At 45.0% G+C, this 26,525-nt stretch overlaps 1 long non-coding RNA gene across 1 annotated transcript in view; it reads right to left on the bottom strand.

Annotated features, from left to right (window-relative positions):
- Positions 1 to 280: 280 nt before the first annotated feature.
- LOC139801678 (uncharacterized) overlaps positions 281 to 26,525 on the bottom strand; it is a 55,032-nt gene continuing 28,787 nt past the window's right edge. Inside the window, exons 2-3 of the long non-coding RNA XR_011728270.1 lie at positions 7,464 to 7,523; positions 281 to 1,477 (exon numbers count right to left, since the gene is read on the bottom strand). This is a non-coding gene — a long non-coding RNA (uncharacterized lncRNA). The remainder of the gene's footprint in view (positions 1,478 to 7,463; positions 7,524 to 26,525) is intronic.

The raw sequence follows: 26,525 nt of genomic DNA, 5'->3' as shown, positions 1-26,525 counted from the left end.
TCTCAGAATGACACAGGCTCTACTTGTTTCCAGCAAGTCCCAGCAGCTACCAAAAATCTGGGTGACTGACACTGTGTAGGTGATGTGACAGTGATAAACTCTGGAGCAGTCACTTCAGAACAAAATGCCCATTCACCCACTGCCAACATCAAGTTTCCTCCAGAGCAATCTGCAGTTACCAGGAGCTGACAGAGGAGTCTGAACACCACTGGATCCTCTTTGCACAGGAAGAGGAGATTGTGAGTTTGGGCCCAGTGAAACCTCCTTTTTCAGCATCTCAAAGGAAATGGTTCTGTTTGGCTTACAGCAGGCTCAGAATATGAGCCCTGTTACAGTTTCCCAAGGCTCTGATCATATTTTTATGATGATTCCTCCTCAGCACACCAGGACCCTCAAGCTTCTCATGGCTGTGTTCCAGAGGTGTGCAGCAGAGCCCCAGTTGCCAGCAGAAAATGTGGCACTGCCAGAGCATTCACTGAGACTGAATTTACTCCAGCCTCTCTGCAGCTAAAGAATTTCTGTGGGTATTTCATGCACAGCTGGGCATTTAATTTCTTATTCCTAAAAGCCACGTTTAAAAGCATCACTTAAAAAGGAACTCCCCAGTTAATCTGGAACAAACACTAAATAACAAGCCTGGAATCTCCAAAACCCTTCTTGCCAGCAAACACGACCCTTATTCCCCCAGGTTTCTTGGCCCCTGTGGAAAATAAACCACACAGAAAGGGGAAAGGTGCCCATTTCAGAGCAGAGAGCAGCATATTTCTGACCTTGTCTCCAGAGCTGCATTCCAGCAAGTAGTTTATCAGCTCTCCAAACCCTTCTGCCTACCTCATCCCTAGTTCCAGAGAGCCCAGATCAAACAGACCTTTGCAGTGGTGGGAGAGGTAACAGAATAATGACTTCTTGCTGCCCTTTCTCCATCCATTTTTGTTTCTACCTATCTGTATGTCATTAAAACTCTGCATCTTCTATGGAAAAACCCATCCTGACCTCCAAAGAAATTGGTTACTCACTGTTGGCCTGGGCAGGTCTGACAATTAAGAGCTGGGACTTTAATGAATCAGTGTAGAAGAAAACTGAGCCTGCCACAAAATGTGATTCAGTCAGACTGCAGTTCCACTGCAGGAAAGGTGCAGACACTTCCCCAAGAGCAAGGGGGGGGGGGGAAAAAAAAAAAGTGTCTCTTCTGCCTGGAACAACCAAAGAAAGTTGGGAGAGACTCATTTTCCTTCTTAACTGGGAGAGCTGGCATAGCTGCAGCCACATTTGTTTCTTTCCAGGGAGAGTACAGTAAACTTGAATTACTCAACACCATCCTATATCCCTGGGCCAGTCTGAAGTCATCACTCAGAGCTGCTGTGTCTTTCAGTTCTCTCTTCTGTAATTTTTTGTCTTTTAAAGAACTTGAATATGTAGCAGACAATCCCTGGAGGCACACCAAGAAGGGAAGTATCTCTCCTCATCATACTTCAGCCTGAAGAACATTGGAAACTTAATACACTGGAGTTATTTTCATAACTCAGATAGCCTGTTGCTTAAAAAAAAAAAAAAAAAAAGTGTCTCAGACATCTAACTTCCAATGGCTGTTTTTTAGTCACCACTATCTGACAAGATGGGGCAGCATGGTGCTAGACCTACTCATCACTCAGTGCAGAAAGGTAACCACCATAAAGTCTGAACATCCTCAAAGGAGTAATGGATATTGTGGTTATTTTTAGAAGTACCCCTGTATTTCTGTATAAGGAAAAGCCTCAGGTGTCAGCTTTCATAAGGAAATAAGTTTAAAACAGTGTTTGTTTTTTAACTATTGGGCTGCAACAGAGACATCTAATTATCTGCCTTTATCTACTTGACCCACCCAAATCCAAGAGCATAACCTCTATCTTATGGATTGGATTCAATTTGGAATATTTGACTGTTTATAAAAATTTCCATGTACATCTTTCTGAACACTGGCAATTTTTATTTTCAGTTTGTGCCCTTAGACCCTTTTCTCATCCTGGTCAATAGCTTTGTTATTGAATGGAAGGACACTGAGCTGAGGCCCAGGTCTTCTGCTCTTGACTTTAAGAGTATATTTATTGGTTATGTATTAAAAAGACTGCAAAGTTATTTCCTCTAAAATGTCTGAACAGAATAAATCAGATAACTGGAGGCCAGACAACAGGTGGATTCCTAGAAATTATTAGCAAACACTAGGTTAGAAAGTACATAAAGGAAGATCACTCATTCTGGAGTCTAAAGCAGTAAGATGGACAACAGGGGTTTTTTCCCCCCCTCATTTGACCCCCACCTTCCAAAGTAAGGCCAAACAGGTTTTGCTCAGACATTTTTTTTTTTTTGCCAAGTAAGACTGTCTGAGTACTGTCACTCAGCTTTAATATTTCTCCTCTGAAAGTTTGTCTTGGTGATATATGAGAAATAACTGCCAGCTTAAAAGGCCATTTTTAGAACTGCCTTTTTTGAAATCCTGGCACGTGGTACAGCTTTAAAGCCTGGAACTGGGTTCCTTATACAAGAGGCCCTAAACTCTCCCTGAGCAGACCACTTTCATATCCTCTGGGATGGAACACTTTCATATCCTCTAAGCTCACATCTCTCATGGCAATAAGCTCTGGGATTTCACTGTGCTAAGAACATGCCCACTCTAACCTAGTAGAAACAAGATCTTCCCAAGCAAAAATGAAAAAGATAAAACAGTTCCTATGATACTTGGAGTGAGCAGGGCATTCACTTTTTGCTGTTGGGTGAGAAGGGGGAAGGGTTACCAAGGTTTCAAATCTGATCATGTAAGAGTTCCACTGATATCACTACCTTGACTACTGAGCATTCCTGGGCTTGTTTGATAAAAAGATGATAAAATCACATATAAACTAAAATAGAAGTTAATACCTAGATATCTATTATCTTGCCATAGCATCTCTTCAAATTTTAACTTAATTCTTACATTTGTGTAACAGACCAGAAGAATAAGTACCAAAGGCCACATTAGAGTCAAACCCCAGGATTCTTATTTGTCAGGCTCAGGATGGGACCCTGCAGCTCTGAAATGCAGAAACTTCCAGCTGTTCAGCTCCCCAGCCCCTCATTCTGCATTTAGCACTCATCTGTGCTTCACACAACCATTTCTGTTTCAACCACACAAGTTTTCACACTCAGCCCTCCTTAGGAGGAAAGAAAGAAGCAAATGAGAGGTCAACCATCTGGAATTAGCTACGTCTTGGAGAGGTTGTGAGCAGCACATGGTAAAAGACCCTTGCAAAATCCACGGATTGAGTAAGGAAAGGAACTGCAGGGTCTGCCAAGAGACTGCCCAGCTGGTGAGCAAAGACAGAGATCTGGCATCTGGGGCCATGGGAAGCTCCCTTTGAGGCCACATCTCACACACAGAATTTTAAGCAGCACTTTGGCACAAGGGCAGATGCACAGCTGAAGTCCAACCTCCTTAACTGGGGCTCTGTCTTGGTTTTTTGTTTTATGTATAATTGGTATTACCAAGTACTTTGCATAGCAGATGCCCACCAGCACACGGAAGCTTTCCCTGCCTCACCCCAGGACAGGGCATTCCTACCCAGTGGAAAGAAGTAGAGGGCCTGATTTCCTATCATTTTTCCACCCTTTGCATGCACTTCCCAGAAAACAAATGGCTTTGCCTAGAGTCACATGCCCAGCAAGCACAGGAATAGAGTTCCTATGGAAAATCCAAGGCAGACACCCTGGAGACTGGGAAAGAACTCGCCCTGGAGGATCCCTCACTGCCACTTCTGCACTTCTTAAATAGCCTGAATGTGCCTCCCAGACTAAACTACAAGCCTAGAAATGTGACTGCAGGTATGGCTGGGCCAGCTCAGGTCCTGCGTGCCCTTCATCCCCTGGTGCAATCCTCAGGGCATCCAAAACACCTCCTCAGCAGGCTCAGCACTCTTGGGAAGTGCTCCTCCAGCTCCTGAGGATCCCTCCTGTCCCAAACCAGAGGGCAAAGATGGTCAGCAACACCAGGACTATGGGGCTGAAGGGCAGAGGAGTTCATTCCTTTTTCTGATTTATTGTGCTTGCTTATCAGAGGCATGAGGAACACGCAGAGCTCAGTTCTTTCACTAATCATAGCAGTAGGAAAAATGCTGAAAGGGAAGGAAAATCATTTTAATGCCACTTTCTTCTTGCATAGTCTGTTCTCATTTCTAGCCTGCACCGTGCAGCCAAGATCTCAGGGTAGTCACTCTTATTCACCATTCTTTTTACATTTCAAATGAGGGGAAATTAAAATTTTGCTCTATTTGCCAAAGAAAATAGCAAGTGCTCTTTGGGGACAAGATAAGACAATTAAGTGCCATTTTTAGCAGCTAGCATATCGGTTCATTTCAGCTAAAAGATTCAAATTTTATAAATAAGGATCTTACTGATTCAGATCTGAATAAAAATTCATCTTTTTATTATTAAAAAAAATTTAAATCTCATTCTCTCATAGTCAATATAAGTGTCTCTTGGAGGCCAAGGGAATGCTGGCAGAAAACTCACTATGAGCCAGTCACTTCTGCTCTGAGTAGTGGAAGTGAAACTTGGGGGCAGACTTTAATTCTTTCAGTGACAGAAAGATCAACAGTTGGGAAAGAAAAAAACATGTGCTTGCTGAGGTTGGCTCCTGTCTTCTAACAGTAATAGTTTTCTACAGCTTCCTGAATTTATATCCAGACTATTGATCCTGGCATTACAGCTTTTCTGTCAAGAGTAATGAACCAAAACTTACACACACTAAACAGAATACAGAAAATTTAGACATCCATGTAGCACACTCTGTATTGCACATACTTTGCCTCAAATATATAGCCCTGGCATTCAGCTCAGAGGTACAGCTGGTATTAAATACAAACACACATGCTTAAGCTTAGGGCATCTGTTTCCTTTAATGTATTGAAAACCTGAGCTTTGGGGCAGAGGCCAAGCTAAGCTCCCCATCTCATTGTTCTCTTCTATCTAAAGCTGAAATGTGGGATTAGTTCCAGTCTCTGAGTTCAATGCATAGCTAAGCTTACCTGATGTGGCTGGAGGAGAGCTCAGCAGGGAGGTTGGAAACCTCCCAGTGGAACAGGAACACAGAAAACTCCCCAGCAACTCCAGGACAAGTGAATGCTGGAGCTGTCATTTCTACCTCATGGCAGCCTGGGAGCTGTGGGCTGGCTCTTGGCAACCAGATGAGAATAAATGCAGCTCCAGAGAAGAGGCACTTTGGAAAATTAGCTGGATTTTTGGGAAATTGATGGCAAAGTTTGGGATTGAACACAGCGGTTGCTTTCAAACTCCCTTTGGTTTTCCAAGAGCATCCTGGTTTTGTTTCCCAAACTTCAGGGCAGAGAGAGGGGAAGAAAAGAAGAAACAATGGCAAAAAGGAGAGAAGCCAGCTCTAAGTGGCAGAGGAAGCTGTGAATGTCACACCAAGTGCTCCATGCACTGCCTTGGGTAAGCCCAGACTGCCAGACCTCACCTGGTGTGTCAGAGGAAGAATCAGAGTGAAAGAAAGAGCATGGAAAATAAATGAAAACCACAAGAGTGGGGAACTGTCTGGAGATGCCTTATAGACACAGGGAATTGGTTTCCTATTGTGGTGATCTCACTCCAACCTCTCCTTCTCCAAATATGTCCACAGAGCTCTCTGTACACATCAACATTTCTGTTCAATCTTTCAGGCTGACAACCCAAACACACTCCCCTTCAGTGACAGATTCCTGCCAACAAGACTTGGCTGATGCTGCCTGCCAGCAATTGCAGTTTGCTCAAACACTGAGGGCTGGTGTGGATCCACAGACAGTCAGAGGAGTTCTGTCACTGGGCTAGTGACCAGAAGGAGCTCCTAGCCAAGGTGCTAGGCTGGGTTCAGGGGGCTGCCTCCTATGGTCATCCCTCCAGCCAGTGATACTACAAACCCCTTGTCTTAACTCTGTTGTCCTCTTGCCCTCAGGGATACAGGATGGATGCTTAATGGGATTGTTAAAGCAACCTTTTCACTTTTCATTTCAACAAAACCAAACAAAAAAAGCAACCCCAAACATTGCTTTGCATGACCCCAGGAGAGAACCAGAGGAAGGAGACCACCCAGCCCTACATTTGCCAAGGTTGGCACTGCCTTCTCTCTTTGCTCTGAGCCAGACCTTTGGCTTTTGCCCCCATCTGTTGCTTTTGAGGCTAAATATTCCTAATAACTGGGGTTGTGTCACTCAGCATCACTTCAGAAGCCCAGCAGAGCTTTGCTGTTTCACAGCAGTGAAGCATCCTTACATGAAGGCAAAGTTCAGGAGACCTCCAGTAGGTAATGAATTCAGTCCAATTTCCAACCAACAATATTCATTTCAAGGCCAGGATTTTTCAAGCTCCCTGTGCTGTCACACATTACCTGCCAAACCTTCCCACACTCACAGACTGGAATAATACCAGAAGAGTTGATTAGAGTTAGTAAATAACATTGGATGAAAACAAATTAGGTAGTAAAAGGACCTTTGAGAAATTAGGAAAAAAGCTCCACAGCCTTTGAACTTATTCACGATTTACTAGAAAGCTGTATAATGTAGCAGGCCTAAGAGCTAGCTAAAATGCTTCTTAGGCCAAAATAGCCTCATTTGAATAGCTAAGTTATGTACTGAAAGCCTGGGGAAAGAAAACTAATACTCTCCCTCCCCTCTATCCCAAACCTTTGATTAAAAAGGCAACAAAAATGCTGATCTTCTGTGGTTAAGCAGAAAGGCTTAAAAATTGGCCAACATAGGACATGAATTATTCAGGAACAGGGTTACTGATATTCTCCACACATCATTCCAGAATGTGGGTGAAAGCCATACAAGCACATCATTTCTATCAGTGTTACAGTAGCAAAATAGTCTCAAATAGCTTCCATTAATTGCATCAATATAATATTTCTGGACTTTTTAGGATCCATAAGAGATTCTCTAAAGTGAAGAGTGTGTTCCAAATCTGAACAGGTTTTATATATAATGAGACTTCAGTGAGACAAGGATTACTTTATGTTGAACAGATATGGTCAGAAGCAGCCCCATTCTTGAATCTGATGTTGGGTAAGCATCCAGGAGGGTTGAAGATTAATAATCAGATCAACTGTTTAGCACTCACAATCATCATCTTCCCTAAATCCAGAAGAAACCTTGTCTCCTTGCAGGCTGGTGCTGGATGTACATGTGCATAGTCACACTTCTTCAGGAAGAAAAGGAAAGGAGGGAGAAGCAGGGCTGCTTCAGAGCTGAGAGATCAGAGCAGTCACCCAGATTGATGCCCACACAAGGGAACCTGTGCATTAAACTCACTGCATTTGGCTGGGAGCAGAGAAGGCTTTAGCAGCCTCCCTAAGCCTCCCCTTGACCCTGATTCCAATCTTGGTGTCCTGGGGTCTTGCTTATAAGGGGTACCCAAAGGGGCATCCCTTTGGCTGGGCTGTATCTTACCTTGCCACTCACCTGCAGGTCCCCTGCTTCTGTTCTGCAAATCTTTTGGCTTCCTGGACAGCAGAGCTCAGCCTGACAGAGGGAAAGCAAGACAAGAGATTAATCAATAAGCTTTTCCAAGATGGTTTCATATGGCCCAGCATCTCAGAAGGACAAGGCATGGAGCAGGGCAGCAAATCCCTGGAAGTATTTCTGACCAAACACCCAAGGAACCAGGGGCCACACAGAGCCACATCACCCACATTCTGTGCTGCTGGAAGTCAGCACCCCCAGAAGCAAACAGAGATGTAACTCTGCAAGGAACTGGCTCGAACCCCAAAATACATAAGACAGTCCTAGGACTTACCTTAAATTTCTCACCCCCGTAGTACTGAAAGAATTGCAGCCCAGCTGAAGAGCTTTTTGGCCAAAAAAGCCCTTTTATTGCCACTGATACTGACACAGCTGTGACTACAATCTCAAGAGATACAACCTGGGGCTGGTCTCACATCACCTGATGCTGCAGCACCTCAGGTTGATGAAGAAGCTGAGGTGGTAGCAAAGAGCAATGCTATTAACTGCACAGCTGTATGCAGTTATTTGTTTTCTGCCAGTGGCTTTTGGGAGGATATGGAAAGTAGAAAAAAAACCAAAACAGTCACAGAGAAGTTCAGTTATGAAAAACCAAAGGTAAAACTTCCAATTAAACACATAGCAGTCAAGTTAAAATTATAGGTGACAATTACTGTAACTTGATTAGGCACAATAGCAAATTCACTTCCCTAAATCACTTTCACAACTCTCCTAGGAGGTCTGAAAGATGTAGTATATGAGGTTCATTTAATTTCTAATGTAGTAATTATCACTACTGAATATAAAAAAAATAGCGGTGACAGACCCAGCAAATAAATTTAACACTTGAGGTTTTAATAAAATTTTTATGTGCAACCCTGTTGGTTAGAAATTGTTTAATCAATCTTATCTGGTTCACAGACTTTCTGCTGAGCTTTTGCTTCTTGTTATTACAAGGCAATATGCTGCAGCACCTCCTTAGCATCCCAAGCTGCAAAGCCTCAGTTCTGTTGCTATCCAAGGCTTGTGCAAGCTCCTCTTTCAGATGGGAACACCCACAGCTTTGCTCAGGTGCTGCTGGTTGTTTCCCAGGATTTGCAGCCAGTCCTAAGCTCTGGGAACTCATGAACAGGGTCCAGCCCCCTCTGCCTGGTTGCCATAATGTGGTCTCTTCTCTAAACTTATTTCTCTGGCAGTTATCTAGTGAGCTTCATCAGGTTTTCAAGATATGAGGTGGAGGAGATGCTGCCAGCCTTTTCTAGAGGGGCTTCATGTTCCAGGCTTTAGTATAAGACTTATAGATCTATCCATCCCAACCTCTCCTGGCCCTTGCAGGCTCATCCCCACTGCAGTCAGGACACCAGGAGGCCATTCCAGCACAGGGGGAGTGAAGGCAGGTGAAGAAATTAAATCCAATACCCACAACTACTGAAATTTCTAAGATTTTCCTGACTCCAGAGGTTTTGCTTGAAATTTGAATTTTCCCAAGCTCCTGGGCACATGTAGAGCTCAAGCTGAACCCAGACCTCTGTTCCTTCTACTCACAGGGCCACCACCCTGCATAAATCAAGCTGAAATGGTTTATTTCTGTTTGCAAACCAGGTTAGTGGGAGTAGCAGAGAAATTGAAATGCAGATGCTAATGTTTGCAGGATATGATGCAGGAATCCTGGCCTGTTTCTTTATTTTGCTTATTTAACTTTAAAAACTCCATCTCCACTGTTAAACAAAATTACTCTCACTGCCAGGTTGCTTAAATTACTGTTTTAAAATGTGCCAATATGGGTTGCTTGGTGCCATTTTAATTTGCCACTCAGAAATCCTCAGGAGGGTCATGGCCAGGCAGCACCCATTTGCCTTTCTCCATTTCTGGCCATCAGAATCAGGTCCTCCCAACACCAAGGGGATTTTGGTCCATTCTTTCTCTTTGCTGACATTCTGCCCAAATACACAGAGCAATCAATCATCCACATTGGGGTTTTTTTTCTCTTTTTCTCTTTGCACTTAGTACACTAATAATTCCTGGGGTGACCCGGTGGCTAACAGGCAAATTGATAGCCCCCAAATCAATAAGAAAATCAATAAATATTTGGACGTCATCATAAGCAAAGCTGATTCAGGAGATGAAAACACTAGAACATGGTAATTTGAAGTAAGAAAATAAACTGCTGCCAGGAGAATGAATGTAACTTTCTTCAGTCTATTCATTTCAAGGAAAATAAAAGAGTGGAGTAAGCAATATTTTGCCCTGCTACATGTTGGTATGGTTCATAACATGTCCTGAAAATCTTCTGAGGGTCAGGCAGTCAAGTCAAGCCATCTCCCTCTGACCTGTGAGGATTTTTCCTCTGCTTTGCTGCTTTGTGGTTCCCCTCCTGTGGGACTCAGACCCTGCACTCATCTCCCACCGGGGTGCTGGTGGCTGAGGTGGCTTCTGCCTGGGGAGCACTGTACAGAGCCCCATAATCCCCACCTGCAAAGAAAGTTTGATGGTCAAAAATCCACCTTTGGATGCAGGTGTGTCCTCCTGGTCCAGCTTTTGGTGTCTCTGCAAAGGTTTTAATGCAAAGCCCCCCAGAAAGACCTGGCAGGCAGGACTTGCACCATGGCACAGTGGGCAGGAGGCTCTGTGATGGTGCAGCCAGGGCTGATCAGCATCTTCCAAAGCTTCTTGAGACCAAGATGTGGGATGCCATAAGTCCTGAGTGATCAACCAGCTCCTTAGAGATGCTCAGAGTTAACAATCACTTCCAGCAGGCACCTAAAAATCTCCACGACCTTCAAAAATCTCTGCTTTCACCTGTCAATGCAGCACCAAAGCTGCATCAAAGCCATAACAAAATCATTAATTAAAGCAGAACTGAAGGGAGGAATTTTTTTTCCTGACTTTCCAACTTGGAGTCTGTGTGTGATTTTGACACATCAAAATCTATATCTATAGGCTGGCCAACTCCAGCCTATAGATAGTGGATGCAATTAGATTTTCACAGCCCTGTGGGGGGGATGCTGCTTGAGCCCCAGTGAAGGAGAGCACAGGGGGAAAGTGTCCTCGAAATTCCAGGGGATGCAGGGAACTCCTCACCCTTCTCCTCTCATACTGCTGGGATCTGAAGGCCACTGCTGCCATCTGGTGTCACTGTCACCCGGTGGAGGAGAGCTGGGACTCTGCAGGCTGGGGATGTGTTCATTCAGACTGGATAAATGAGAGGTGACTTGGTCCCAGACACTGAATGAGGACAAAAATCTTCCCTGGCAAAGGACAGCTCTGCACTGACACCTGAGCTGCCTGGTGTCCAGCTCTGTCTAAAAGGACCCAGTTGGTGTGCTTGAAGATAACAGAGAGAGACGTAAGAAAGGAGAAGAAAAGATGCTTGAAAGGTTTTTTTGCTAAGAGGAGATGCAGTCTAGCAGCAGTGTGAGTTACAGATCAGCAGCTGAGGTTGTCCTGCTCCAGCAGAGCCACAGGGAAATGCTCATGGAAGGGGGAGGTTTGGAAAACTGTGGAGTGGAGGGGCAAGTTTCTCCCTCATGTCCATTTCTCCATGGGAGTTACCCCTGAATCAATTCGCAAGACATTACAGATCCAAGGCACAGATTTGCAGGAGGAGAGATGCTTCAGGTCCTCTCCTGGGGAGTAGTGATAAAGCTAAGTTTAAGGCTATTTCCTTACTGTTTTTCTCCAGGATTCTGCTTTTTCTGCTCACTCCCAGGCACAGTTGGTCCCGGCAGCTTCACAGGGAAAGTCCCAATTATTGAGGCTGTGTCCATCTCAGTCTCTCACCTAAGGCCTCTTTTCCCACAGGCACCCTGATATCCAATGATGCCACCTTATTCATTAGATATGGTTATGGCTCCAGATCTTTTTTTTTTTATTTATTTATTTTGCATAGCAATCATGGTGCAGGTTAAGAAAAAACACCAAAGGGGCTGTGGGCTTCAGACCTCATCAACAGGCAGGGACCCAAAAAGTGGCTTTAGGTTTGGACAGCTGTCCAGTAATCATAATCAGGGTTTTGGTCCTCAAATCTCACTTATTCCCAGGGTTTTGTCAGCCCAATAGCCACACAGACCCATCTCTGCACTTGCACAGGTGTAAATGAAAGGAAACAGTAGCACTGGTTTAATCCTACAAGGACTTAGACATGGGCTTGACTTTACACATTGTGAAGAGCTCTGGAAAAATTGTGGGAGGATGATAAACAGGATTAGGATGTTGGCCAGTGGTGTGGGAAGAGCTGTGGACAATTCCCTGCTTTGGCAAAAAAAACCCTTTGCTGTTGTGATTAAACCACAGAGGTCCAGTTGCTCAAAGCCTTGTGGCATTCACTCTTTTACATCCCCAGAGACTTAGCCTGAGGGCCACAGCTGTAAAATGAAATTCTTGTGCCTCTCAAAGGTGCTCCCATGTTTTATCTCATCATGGGATTCAGGTGCAAAGGTAATAGGGCAAGAGGGAGCTTAAGTCAGGGAAGAGATGGTCTTAAGGGAAAGGCAAACAGCCTGGATGATCTGGTGCAGGCTATTTAATCATGGAGAAAAGAAGAAAATATCTCCCAAGGGAGTTGGTGTGGGTAGAAATGGGGATTTGCATTCATTTCCAGATACTTTCTGCATCATCCCAAGTCCCAGTGTGAGCACTGCCCCAAAGCATCCCCCAGCTCAGGGGTCCAAGAGAGCTCCAGTGCCTCAGCTGTGGAGGTCTCCACACTTCCTTGGATCCAGCAGAGCCAAGGAACCCCAAGAAGTAAACACAGTGATTTTCAAAACCTTCAATTTGCTGCAATTTCTGTTCTCCAGACAGTGCCCCATAAAAAGCAATCCACAAGTTAAGCATGAAATAAAGGCAGCAGTAAGGGAATAATAATTATTTGATCAGCTCCCAGAGTATCAAATAGCAGTAAGCTGAGCCTCAGTTTAAAAAGCAGACAATTTTCAGTGTCATATCAGTACATTTTCGAGCTAATTTAACTATTCCATTAAAAAACGAAAACATATTCAGATTAAAACACTCACAAGATATGAAAGTGGCAAAAAAACCTCATTGTAGAGAGGACATGAAATGCATCAGTAATTTCCCATCAGGCTCCAGTTCCCTTAACTGACCATGACAGTCAAAGATGAAATAGAAATTTCTATATCAAACAGGAACACAAAGGAGAGCTGACCTTTGATCAGTTGTCTGGTTGGAGCTTTGACAGGGAAATTTGCATTAAAAAAATTTATGCTGGACACTTACAGGAGAACTAAACTCCCAGCATTTAAAGGAAGGGAGAGGTCAAACCATCCTTAACCAGTCTGTCAGATGAAAGCCACACTCTCCTTGCTGCAGAGCTATGTGAAGTTTTGAGCTGTTCAGGCTCTTTTTCTAAAAGCCCAACACTGCAGGTTTTGCAATGTGATTTTTCAAAGCAGTGTTTATGCAGGAGTGGGGGAAACCTGTTTCAGGCAAACAAAGGCTTTCTCACACAAAGAAAACCAACTTCTAGCATAGCAGCAGAAGGTAGATTTAAAAAACAAACCAAAACAAAATGCATTAATTAATTCTAATATTTAAGCTGCAGACTTAGCTGATCCTCCTTTATTTCCAGGAAGAAGAGAGGATTGAGAAGGGAGGTCTGGGTCTGTTTGGGTCTGAGCACTGAGGTTTTGTTTTTATCTTGTCAGGAAATTATTGATGCTTATATGGACTCTCACTACAAACTGCACAGTGACATTTTTATATAGGTAATTTTATATTATACAGTATAATTTTATACAGATTTTACAAAAGGTTTCATACTGTGCATCTAAGAGATCTACCAGATTCCTTCAGCAGAAGATGCCCTTCCCAATGCATGTGTTAATCATTTGGATTATGTCTTTATTTCTTTAATATTTCCAAGGTTGCCCAGTTTCCTTACAGACCTGACTTTGAAGCCCTTATTTTCACTCCTAGTTTTTCTTCAGTAAGGACTGTGAGATTGGGATGGATTTTTGGATCCTTCAAGGTCTCTCTTGTCTGAGATCCTCTACTGTGATTTATTACTGCACAGACACAGTAATTTGTTAATTAAAGATATCAATGAAGATCTGGATTTCCCCAAAGGGCTGCCTTGCCCCTTCTCTCTCTCTCTTTTTTTTTTTTTCCCCTTTAAACTAGAAGTTAAGCCTATTCCCAGGGGAATGCTTCCCCAGGAAGGTGCTCAGGGCTCCTGTTTTTCCAGCCAGCTGGGAGATGCCTGGTGCAACCCAGCCGAGCATCCTGGGTCTGGCCAGGAGAGGTCAGTGAACACACACCAAGCCCACAATCTACCAGTCTGGCAAGAAAACTCTTGCATTTAATGAAAACAAGCATTTGGAGTCTCAGACTTCAGAAACAGGAGGCTTCATCCCCAAGAACCAGAGGCTGGTACCAGAATCAGTGCAAGATTCCCTTTGGGGGATGCACCAGGGCATCAGCATGGCCTAAACCAGGAGGAGCTGGCAGCAGATCAGGCTACCAAAACCTTCCAGATGTGCTCCCCAGACCAGCAAAACCAAAAAATTTCTCCTGGAAACATGCAGGAACCAGGCTATAAAATTTAAGTGCACAGTCCTGCTAGGGCTGCCAGCAGTGGTGGTGAAAATCTCACCCAGGGTCTTCAGGTGCCCCTGGAGAGAAAAGCACTGAACACTTTGTAAGTGTTTGGATTGCAAGGCAGACCTCTCAAAATCCTTTTCCAGTGGGCAGTTTTTCTGCTCCCCTCCCTACCTCCCAGTTAATTAATTTGCAAGAGCCCCAGCATCCAATGCTTGGGAAGGGTAAATGGTGTCCTCCAGGACATGGTGACACCAGGTTTCCTCTAGACAGTAGTGGGAATGGGAAGAGAAACTGGAGTTTAAATGCAGCTAAATAGCCAAGATGGCTAAAACTTGTCCCTAATAAATGCATTTCCACCCTAGTTCTTGACTGTGGCCTAAAAGAAACCAAAACCAGCCTATGAATTACTACTTCTTGTCCTTTGTGACCAAAGATCTTGCTGTTGCTGGAAAGCAAAACCATCTGGAGCAGAAGGCTGGGATGGGTAAAGCTAACCAGGGCTAGGGCATCTTTCTGAACCAAATCCCACAGAGCCACAGGGAAAGGGTTGGTCTGCTTAAGGGAAACACCCAAACAACCCCTAAAAACAGAAAAAATCAACATTGCATTGAAGAAGCCATTGACCAAGCTATGTTTATGACATGGAGCAAAATATTTCATCCTAGTAAGTAGGTGGAGTTCAAAGCAGGCTTTGCCTGAAGAGCTCTGGGGGCAATGAATATTGTCACAAGCAAGAGGGGGTGGTGGCCACTGTGGCCAGCAGTTGCCCTTGTTGGAGGTTGCCACACAGGCTGCATTACATTGCTGTTAATTAGAAAACAGGATGCCAAGTCAGGTCAGACAGAGGCAGAACCCCAGGCACTAACATCTTACAAACTGAGGAGAGCAGCAAAAGGAAAAGACTTCTGGCAGGAGCAGCTGGTCTGGAATGGGAGAGCAAATGGCTCAGACAACTTGTGATGGAGTTAAAAATTGAAGTCACCCAAACACCAGGTTACAGCTGAGCTGTCATTGCTGCAAACACAGTGGATGGAGCTGAGGGGAAGCAAAGAAAAAGTGAGAAATACTTAGAGGAGGATTTCTAACTTCGGATTTATCAAAGGTGTCTTAAACTGACAGCCAGAAAGCCCCACACCTCCCCTTTTAGACTCTCCCTGCAGGTCTGGGGGGGAAGAAGGAAACTCCAGCTCCCCAGATAACCAAACTCTTAGAGCCATCCCCAAAATCCCTCATGCACACCACAAGAAGGTCCCACAGCTTGGGCACAGACAGCTCAGCTCCATTTGCAGCAGCTCTGGAGCAAGCTCAGAGCAGTTTATTTTTGGGGCTGAGCTGACCTAGCTCCCAATATCCAAATGTTTCACTCTAGGGAGGTGCTGCCTGCTCTTTTCTAATGCCCTACATATTCTCTGTGGCTTGGTTTGCCACCCAAAGCTACAGAAGGTCTGAGTGAGGACAGAGGGATGTGCCCATCTTATTCCAAGGGCACCCTTCTGCCCTCCCAAGAGGCACATCATGAATCCTTTCAGCACTGAGAAAAAAAAAAAAATGAAGTTCACAGGAGGTGAAAGGAAGCAGGTGGCTTTCTGGCCTGGCCATCCCTCCCTCCTCTACCACCATGACAGGGACACCAAAAGCCAAGGAAGTGTCAGAGCCACTTTCATGTCCTGCCAGCACAGTCCCCATGGGCTCAGCTCCCTCAGGGGAAGAGATGGGGGGTGGAGGGGCCCTTTTTGCTCCAGCACCATTCCTGGAGACAGGGCTGGGGCTCAGCACCCCTTGGCAGGGCTGTTTACCTACTGGTGGGACTTGTCCCCACTCCATCCCTTTTTGCAACCTCTGAAATAATTTTATTTTCCTCCCCTGGATGGTCCTTGGCTGCGTCATCTCTTTTCCTTGCATGGTTAGGAAGTCAGCCAGAGGCCATCATCACATAGAAGAGGTTCCAAATAACCTCAAAAATAAAAGATTTTCAGCACACACACCCATAAGCACCAGTTGGGAAGAACTTCATTATTCCAGGAAATATTCAAGAATACACTTAAGCCCCACTTAAGCTCTCCCCTGCAGAGAGCCCACGCTCCTGGAAAAAAAGGTGGAAAGATACCACCTGGCCTATGGATGGTATTTCCAGCTTTTTTTTTGTTGGTTTTTTTTTTTGGTTTTTTTGTTCCATTTCACCATCATTTCCTTGGTACCAAATTGTGCTGAGCTCAACCAACCCTCAGTCTCTCACCTCAGTCCCATTCAGAGCTTGGTTGGGGCTGCCACAGGCATCACCTGGGTCATCTGGAGAGGAGGGAAAGCATCAAAAACCCCAAATAAATGCATTTTGTAAGGAAAACCAGCATGTTCCTAGTGCTTTGTGAGATGTGGCTTCACCTGGAGGAGTGCAGAAAGCTGAGCCCCTGCCCGAGGAATAATCTGGTAAACTTCATAATGAATATTTCTGCAACACAAAGTCTCCTGGTGGATTTCAATTAATCTAAAACACATTCATTAATTCATAGCTAAGAATTGAATTATATTTCCTTGCTGACCTCCATGTTGTTTGTCTGTAACTAGATTTCCCCTAAAAGGCAGCAGCTCTATTTAATCATCGTGCCAACCTTTGGATCTACTTCAGCAGCAATTACCCTGAGCTTTGACTTTGATATAATTTATATTTCAGAACACATCATAAATAACTCTTTCTTCTCCTTTCAGTAGGGCTGTGTGAATGTGTGCAAACCCGTGGAAATATGAACCTCTGCCTTTTTCATCCCATTCAGGCTGTGTGAGTGAATGTTGCTGCCTCTGTCACACATCCCTGGCCACCCCAGTCTGCCCCGTGGGGACACTTTCATGTTCCTGTGGTGGGAGATGAGCATCGTGTGGGCTCATCGTGGAGCTCCAACTGCAAAACCACTGGGCAGAGCACTCCCAGAGGTCCCATAAGTTGGACTGTTCCAGCCTCTGGACCACAGATGAGAACCTCCTGACCTAGGGCATGTCACTTTACTTTCCTGGGACTCAGTGCCCAAATATATTTTTAATATGAGGAAACTTTAAGGAATATTTAGTATCCTAACTCTTTGTGTAATAACCATCCACACCCCTTAGAATTCCTGGGGTACAGCCACTCATCTCCTGTTCTGTTACTAGTAGCAAGCCTTCTTGTCTCTGTCCTGTTCCTTTCATTAAATAATAATATTTATTTATTTATGTATTTATTTATCTAATGGAGAGCAGCTCAGCCCCTCGCTAAGCTGCAGAAGAAAGATGAGTGCAGGTTTCACTTAAGAAGAGCCCAAGGACAAAGTCCAAAAGCCAACAGTATTAGAATCCCAACCACCCTAATAAATCTAACACAAACCATCAAAATTCCATGAGATTTCTGCCTTTTTGGATCCAAGAAAACCCCTTTAAGTAGGTCTGCTCAGCTACAGCCCTGGTAACCACGAAGGTGCAGTTAGAGCAAAGCTGGTGGCAATGGGCACTTGTGTTTGCACCATCAAGGAAGTGTGAACCCTGAAAACCCTGAGAAACACCCCATGCATGGTGGCAACACCATTTGAATGCTCCATTCCCTGGGAAAACTCAACCAGGGACTTCTGCATCATGTTGAACATTCCAGCTGGTGGATCAGGAACTGACCCTGAAGGCTCCAAGCATGAGGGAAGCTACTGATGTTGAGCCCTTCAAATTAAAAATTCCTGTTCAAGCAAAACTCCTGCTTCTCAGTCTGAACATGGCTCCACAGCCCTGCTGGGACATCAGTCCTGCCAGCTGACCCTTTGGTGGCCACCTTGGGCAAGTTGCCTGATGGCTGATCCCACTGCATCCCACTGCCTGTAGGCACAGCCCTCAAAAACTTTTCCCTCTGTCTCTCAGTAAAAAGCCTTTGAGTTAACAACCTGCATTTTTTTCCATCTGATTATTCTTCCTTGGGACCCCTGCAAGTGAAGTACCAACCAGAGATAGTGGCCATGGCCCACAAATTTAATTACTAACCTTTAATTCATAGGTGGCAGAAACAGTTCTTCAAGCCTCTGAGTTAATCAGGCTTTGCTGACAGTGGCAATCAATTGTTCAGTGGTCTACTTTTTGCTTAATTACTGTTGGACTACATTGCATTTTCAAAATGTCAAGCATCCTCTTTTAGAAATGCAATAAATCATTTCTACACAGCGTGCAAGACTGGAGTAGGAGACTATTATTCTCTCTCACCTGACCTTGGCTACAAGGAGCAGAAATTGATCATTTACTGTAGCAGTGAAATATCATTTAGAGAAAAATGAGTCTTAACTAAGAACTTTAGCTCACTGAAAGGAAGGAGAGGTACTTGCTGGCTGTGTAAGGAAGATGCTGGCATGGGGATGTGGCTGTCTTAAAACTCTTCTGTTAAGAGGCACCATCTATACTGGGGTCAAGTTTTGGAGTACCAGTTGCAGCAGGAATTCACTGTGTCCCAGGGAGGGATACCCTGGTTCTTGCTCCTCCAAAAAAATTTATGTGTCAGCCAGGGGGTCATTTAGTCCTCTTGGTTTCAAAAAAGGATGTCTTGATGGAGGCAATTTAGTCAGCCAGAACTTGGACAAGACAAAAGACTTGAGTATTGCATGAAGTCAGAAGAATTAAGGAACTTCTCAGAGGATGGCTCTTCCAAGAAGAACATCTCTGGGGCACACTAGCCCCACCTTTGCCCTCTCACCAGTGCCAGCTGGATGGACCTGTGTGGGTACAGGTGGAGGGGACATATTCTGGAGCTGTGCCCTTCGTGGTGCTTGAAGCTGAGGTGGACAGAGGTGTCCTCTCCATGGCACAGCTCCACTGCCACCCCATCTGTCCCTTACTCTGCCCTAAGGGGCTTCTGCAAAGGGCAGGCCCATTCCCATTCATCCCCATCTTTAAGAAAATTTGTTAATTGTGTGCATTTACAGCAACTTACACAGAAGCAGCCTGCTCTCTGCTCAGTCCCCAGAAACTAATGGGGTAGAAGCAATAAGTGGCATCTTCCTTGCTGAGAAAAGGGAGGCAAATTCAGCAACAAATCTGTGCTCAAGTCTCTGTTGAGTGTGGTGCATGGATTGTGGCTGGTGTCAGCCAAGATGATAGGAACATAAAAGACATCCTCTGAGGATGCTGCCAGAAGTAAGAAAGAAGAGGCTGTGGGGTGAATCATATGGATTGAATTTCCTCTCTCATTGTAAGGAAAAAGCTTTTCATCTGCTCCTGAGGGTACTCATGAAAATTTCATTCTAACCAAAAGTAGGATGGGGTTTGTTTTTTTTTTTTTTCTTTTCTCTTCAGCATTTCCAGCGATGTCCAAAGGCAGCAGCACTAGAGGGCAGTGCCTGCCCGCACTGAGGAAGGGGGATGGAGGGACACCCAATTTCCACTGTTTCCTGGCACCTTCCCTCCTCACCTGTGTCCTTCTGTAGAGAAAGAAATGGTCCCGGTGGGGCCATTAATTTTGTTGGCTGCAAATGGGGTTGGCAGGAAGAAGATGATGTGCAAGATGACTCCCAACAAAAAGTTCTGGAAAAATGGAGTGAGGCATTATCAGGCTTGTTTGTTACAGGCACAAACAGTGAGACAACTGCACTGATTTTTAGGCCAAAAGATGAACTCATGCTGGGAGGTGTCCAGCAGCACAGGGCAGGCAGAGCCTTGCCAGGATCTTCCCTTGGGATGGTGCAGGATCTGCACCCATCCACACTGAGGGCATCTCACTGCTTCATCTCTATTCCAAACCTGTCCTGTGGACAGAAATTCCCTTCTGGGCACAGTCACACTGATGAATACTGCTCCTGCCCCGTGTTCATCCTCCTGCTGCATCAGAAAAGTCCACGGACTCATGGCAAGAGAAAGCAGTAGAATTAATTTGGATTAACCCAAACTGTGGGAGCCTTCAAGCAGGGGAGACTTCCACGGGGCTGGCCTGGGTTACACAGGGCTCATATCAGTCTGGGCTACAGGTGACAGGGGAACTGACCCCATTCCTTTGCCAAAAGCAGCTCACACAGCCCAGAAGCAGCTGTGCTCCAGCTGCCTGGCTTGGCACATGTCATGAGTTGAAAGTCCTCAACGCTTCAGCTTCTTTTTCTCTGTGCCTCACCTCTCCACCAACCTCACCTTTCAGTGGGTACCTTTCACAGGTTCCCTGGATAACACCCTCCTCACCAAAAAGCCATCATCCCTGGACACTTTGCAGTGTGAGATAAATCCCAGACTGAACCAAACTCCTCTGAGCTTTCCTCTGGGCCCCTGTGCAGCTGAATTGACACTGCTGTGACTGATTTCTTCCAGCCTAAAGTATTTCCCTTGATGATCTGCCCTAGTGGAAAAACAGCTTTTCCACCTTTCAAATGCAAGCAAGATAAAAAATGCCTTCCTGGTCCGAAAAACACGTGGAACCACTGCCAAAGAATATGCATGTTAATAACATCTCCTTTGTGTGAGAAGATGGCACAGAAATTTCAAGTGATTTCCCCAGAATACTGACAATACCCAGAGTATGGCAAGGAGATTAAAACAATCCATGGGTCACCTTTCAGCTTTCATGCCTTTTGTAAAATAAGTAAATAAGTACAAATTAGCAGTGTATTACAGTTTCCCAAAAGCTCTTGTTTTCACCCCCTAGGATTCCTGCTCTGCAGTTAATAAAAACCAGTTGCCTAGATAACAGTTCCCTGAGGCTGAGGTGTTATTTCCAAAATAAATTGCTTATTTGAAAAAAGAAAAAAAAATTGCAGGGAAACCATTGCCTTTGGGAAGTTTGAAGGCTTCTCTAATTAATCTGGGAGCACGAGGGATCCTGCTTAGCAAGCTGGTATCCTGAAACTTTTGCACTCCAGAGGGGCTGCTGGCAGGGCGTGAAACCAAGCCTGCAATCCAGAGGCTGATTTGCTTCAGAGGATGGTGGTGATGTCAAGCTACTTTTTTCACCAATCTGTTAAGCAACCAGGTGGTTGGTCTGCTGGAATCGAGATCAGGGATGCAGCACAGCAGCTGCCTCAAAAAAAAAAAAAAAGAAAAAAAAAAAGAAAAAAATTAAAATAAAAAGCTATGTCTGTGCAGAGATGGCCAAACCTCCCTTTTCTGGAAATGTGCAAGGGCTCTGTCACAACAGCTTCAGATATCTGCACATGCTCTTCACACTGAAGCTTTCTTTTTCTTTTTTCTTTTTTCTTTTCTCTTTTCTCTCTTCTCTTCTCTTCTCTTCTCTTCTCTTCTCTTCTCTTCTTTCCTTTTTCCTTTACTTTCTTTTTCTTTTTCCTTTCTTTTCCCCTTTCCTTTCCTTTCCTTTCCTTTCCTTTCCTTCCCTTCCCTTCCCTTCATTTCTTCTCTTTCCTTCTCTTTCCTTCTTTCTTTCCACCTTTCCTTCTTTCCTTCTTCTTTCTTTCCTTCTCTTTCCTTCTTTTCTTCTTTCTTTCTTTCCTTCTCTCCTTCTTTCTTTTAAAAAGATTTTTTATTTTTAATTTTAAAAATCACGACACACTGGCATTGCCCTGATGAGGAGGTGGCATCCTCTCTCAGCAGCCTCCTCCACTGTGCTTTGTGACATCCCAGAGCTCCCCTGTGAATTTCCCCCATGGTGTCTGCAGCTCTGTGCCCAGCTCAACCCTATAGAAGGTCCTCAGGGCTGTGGCACTTCTATAGAGCACTGAGCCACACAGCCAGATGAAAACTGAGGGAAGGGAGCCCTGCAGCCCCTCTGAGACAGGGCTGTTCCTTCAGGCACTGAGCCACAATGCAAAGGCCCAGGACATCCTTTTGGCTTCACTTCACTGAAAGGAGAACATTCTGAGCTAATTAAAACTAAAAAGCAATGGTCTGTGGTGGGACTGCCATAAGATATTCCCCGGGATGCTTTTGCAGCAATGGGCAGATTTGAGGATCAGTGAAGTCCACACAGAAGGACAATGTCCCCCTTTGGCCTGGAAATCATAGAATCATAGAATTGGCTGGGTTGGAAGGACCTCAGAGCTCATCAAGTCCAACCCTTGATCCACTACCACTGCAGTTCCCAGCCCATGGCACTGAGTGCCACATCCAGGCTCTTTTTAAATATCTCCAGGGATGGAGAATCCACCACTTCCCTGGGCAGCCCATTCCAATGTCTGATCACCCTCTCTGTAAAGAAATTCTTTCTAATGTCCAACCTAAACCTCCCCTGGCACAACTTGAGACCTCTTGTGCCCTCTTGTCTTGCTGAGGGTTGCCTGGGAAAGAGACCAACCCCCACCTGGCTACAAATGGCCACGTTCCCATGATTCAAGAAACATCCAGCCCTTTATCTGCTGGAGTGAGGTTTCCTTTGGGGTTTTGGCCTCACTGGGGCAAGTGGCTCTGAAGGAGCAAACACTACCATGAAGTACAAGGCTGCATCTGGAGACCCCCTCTGTTCCCATGCAGCTCCTGTGGGTACAGGTTCTCCCTGGCAGAAAATACCTCTCTGGTCCCTCCACCACCTCCTGCTACCTGTGAACTCAGCCCCCTGGAAAACAAGCTAAAAATGATGTGGTAACACTTGAAAAATTCTGTAAAATGGTAATTTCAGAATTCAGAGATGTAGAAATCACTGTTAACTCAACTGCATTTATTTTTCAAAACATAAAATCAAGTTCCCTTTCCTTAAAGGAAATCTAATGAAAAAAAAATATATGGGGCCTTGCTTCAAAAATGTAAATTTATAGAGACCATCCTCTCACCCTTCGTCTTTCCCAGACTAAAGGAGCTGCTTTAGCTTCTTCTCTGACAGACACCCCATTGCCTTGCAACCTTCCTATGCATCCATTTCAGCTCCAAGTCTCTGAACATGAGTGACCACAACCCCGTGCACTCCTCTGGATGATGCCTCAGCCTCAGCTTCTACAAGCTCAGAACACACCCCTGCTCCTCCTGCAAACACTTCACCTCCATCATTCTCAGAGCACATTTTGTGCATCATAGACTCAAAAATTTTTTCTCAAAAGTTTTCCCAACACTTTTGCAACTTAAAAGAACGTGAAGGGCTTTGGTTTGCATCTTTCCCATCCTTTTGGTACCCTTCTGCTGCCCAGTCCCCTTTTTCATACTGGTGGCAGCTACAAACACAGCTCATCACAGGCAGAGGTGCAACAGGAGAGTGCACCTGGGTGTGCTGATCTTCCAGGCCCTGATATTTCTACCCAGCTGATGGAAGTAGGCAGAGAGAGCCCACGTTGGTCTGCCCTGGATATATATCATGGGAGAGGTGCAAATGGACAGATGATGATCTCAGACTTGTCTTTATTAGATGGAAATCCCACTGGTTTGCCAGTGCATCTCCTATCCCAGACTCCAGGTCTTGTCATCATTTTCCTGGCTGGCTAGACCCAGCCATGGACAGAACCAAGTACTTAAACCACCAACTTTTACTCATCCTGATAACACTGGGATTTCTCAAAATGTTATTAAATAAGGGAGAGAAGACACTGTATGTGTCTTACTGTATGCAGCAGGTCTATGGCCTCCTTTGTTTCATGGCCCTTGCAGTAGGCAGCACAGTGTATTTTTCCTCATTAAATCAAAGTGGCTGCTCCTTGCCCTTCAAGTCCCCAGAGAGCAACCATTCTCAATAACATCCACTCCCCACAGACTCATTAAGCTTGCTTGAAGCTGTTTGCAGAGGCAGGGTGCTAATCTATGAAGATAAGAAGTCAAACCTCTCACTATAAGGACATTTTTTATTACTTGTCTCGTGCTCTCCCTTGTAATTTCATCAAAGGCCCAAACTAAAAACCTATCTAATCTGTCAGAAGGGCCAATCTAATCGATCATTATTAAACACTTTCATGGAGAAAAATGGATTGCAACATTAGAGAGCTTGTGATTTTGCACATGAAAGAGGTGGAAAAACGTCTCTGAGATGACAAACAATACAAAATCTGCTTTCCTAACAGAACAGATTAGCTGGTGGCACAAATAAATAAATAAATACAGTTAAAACTGCTTAGATTTATATCAAGAGGTGTAGAAAAGGCCTGGGGCTTGCCAGTGATAGCCTTTTATGGCAAAAGAAAATTTTAGTGCACATGTATGAACCTTCACCTACTCTGCAACTTTCAGGGCTCAGTGCCAGGAGAGCAAACCTTGCAAGGTCTGTCACAGAGAGACAAGGTGATGGGTGCAGAGGGATTTGGTGTTTAATGTAGGAGATGTGATGGTGAAAAGATCAGAAGCATAGTCAGTGGAGACAATAGTCAGGCTTTTCCAGGAAATAATCAAAGGCAGGGACCAAATCTAGCCCAAAAATGTCCTTGTGGAGCAACTCTCAACCCTTGTCTCTCCAGGCAGACGTGGGAAAGGTGAGGCTTTTCCCTGTGGACACAGAAGCAGCAGCAGAACAATTTTTGCTCCATGATTTACATCTGGACAGGAAGAGCAATGGCCTGGATTCAGGAGGTTCAGCAGCTTAAAGAGTGGGGATTTCAAAGTCAGTGAGGTACAGAGCTGCTCACAGCCAGCAGAAGGGCTGTGGGACTCTGGATGCCATTCTGAGCTCAGGGCTTTATACTAGAAAAAAAAGGAGTCTGATTTCAACATGAGGAAACTTCTCATCATCCCAAACAGATTCATCAGGCTTGGCAGATTTCTCAGTAATTGGAAACGAGACCAGTTACCATGAAAATGCAGGGGGGGGGAAGAGATACTGGATGATTTGTACAGGGTTTATATTTTTATATATATTTGCATGACTCCAACATGCCAAGGACAGGACAGGAGCTGAAAGTTAAGTGATCAACTATCCCTTGCTCTGCTTCACCATGTGCTCAGCAGATTAACCCAAGCTCTACCTCATGTTGGTTGCCAGGCCACCAAACTGTGGCAAGAGCCACAGCATCATCTCTCTGCAGAGCAAATGCCCTCACAACAGGGAAGGGATGCAGAGCCTGGCTGTGCCTGGAAAACCCCAAAAAGATGGACATCCCACCTGCAGAGCAGGATATGTGCCCCAACCCCTCCACTGACATCCAGGCTCGAAAGCTGCTCTTCAGCTGTGCTGAACACTTCCAGATTTCCAGCATTTCAAGGGAGATTTGGCAGGCCTTGCTTGGGCTTGATTTTATTTCAGATGCCATAACATTTGGGCCTTTTTATGCAGCTTTTGGCTGGTGTTGAAGACATTTCTGTCTGTTTCTTCTTTCTCTTCCCCCACCCCTTTGCCATCCATGGTGGGAGGCTGACAAAAGTCAGTGACTCAGCCCTAGAAGAGAATGGAAAACTCCAACAGGGCTTTGAATTGAAATGCAGGCAAGGAAGGATAGATGCAAGGGGAGGCTGGAGAAAGGGAAGGAATGGGAATGAGAAAAAAAGCAAAGGGAGCAAATAAGCCCTCTGCATTGAACAAGCAGGCAAGAATACATTCATATAGGAAAGTCACACTCCACAGGCTGGGTAAAGGTAGATCTACACACAAGTGAATCCCAGACTATTTGAACAAATGAGGAATTTCAGGAATTGTTGAACAATAGCCTTATTAAGCACAAATTTGTGTCCTCTGTCCCCTGTACTCTCACAAGTCTCAGTACCTCCTCTCTCTCTGGTTCTTATGGCCTCTCACCAAGCAAGCAAGAGACTGCATTGGCAATAAAAAGGTGAGCAGAGGGAGAAGCTGGCAAGAAAAGGAGTGCTGAAAAAAATTCATGGTGTGCAGGAGACATAATACTAAAAGACAGCATCAGGCTTTTATCCCAGCCCAAGTAGCAGCACAGTTCTCCAGCAAAGCTGAGGACCCCCCTGATCCCAGCCTTCCCCAGCCTGCCTGTGCTCTTCCCCAGGAGTGAGGGCAAAGACCACCAAGCTGGGAAGGTATCTTCCAGTACCCACAGACATGGGTTTGTCCTGAGGACAGCAAAGGACCACACACAGGGTAGTGCCTCTGGTTTCTCTGCAGCCACAGGGATTTATAGGCTCCTTTCCAAAACTGGAGCTGGCCCTATAGCAGTAACAGGGAACTCCTCCAAAAAGCCAAATGTTGTCCTGCTATCAGACCTGCACATTTCACACAAGGACTTCCCAGGTTTTTCAGCCTCTGGACAACAAGCACGCTGCCCCGTGGGCTTGTAAGGAAGATGTGATGGATGCAAAGATACCCTTATGCTGCCAGGATGCCCAAGCACCAAATCAGCCATTTTCTCTTCTGGATCCTTGACATGTTTGTGCAACACACCGTGGAAGCATTTCAAAGGGAAAAATCTGCCATTTTGGGGTTGGGATTCTCCTTCAATGCCTCATTGTGGCGAGAGCCAACGCATTGTGCCGGGCAGCGTTTCCCATCTCACCCGGGCCCTGGGTAAGCTGTGTCCACTCTAAAGAGCTGTTGTCTTTTGCCTGCCACCACAGCAGCACAACAGATCTCACACATCCATGGCAGCCTACTCACTTCCCATTCACAAATTCCTCCACTGAATAACACCAAAGAGTTAAGGCTTCGTCAAAAGGTTGCGTTATGGGAAG

The sequence above is a fragment of the Heliangelus exortis genome, chromosome 12, assembly GCF_036169615.1.
Source record: "Heliangelus exortis chromosome 12, bHelExo1.hap1, whole genome shotgun sequence".
Taxonomy (NCBI): Eukaryota; Metazoa; Chordata; class Aves; order Apodiformes; family Trochilidae; genus Heliangelus; species Heliangelus exortis.
The sequence above is the reverse complement of the archived record's forward strand: the minus strand, read 5'-3'. Positions and strand labels throughout refer to the sequence as shown.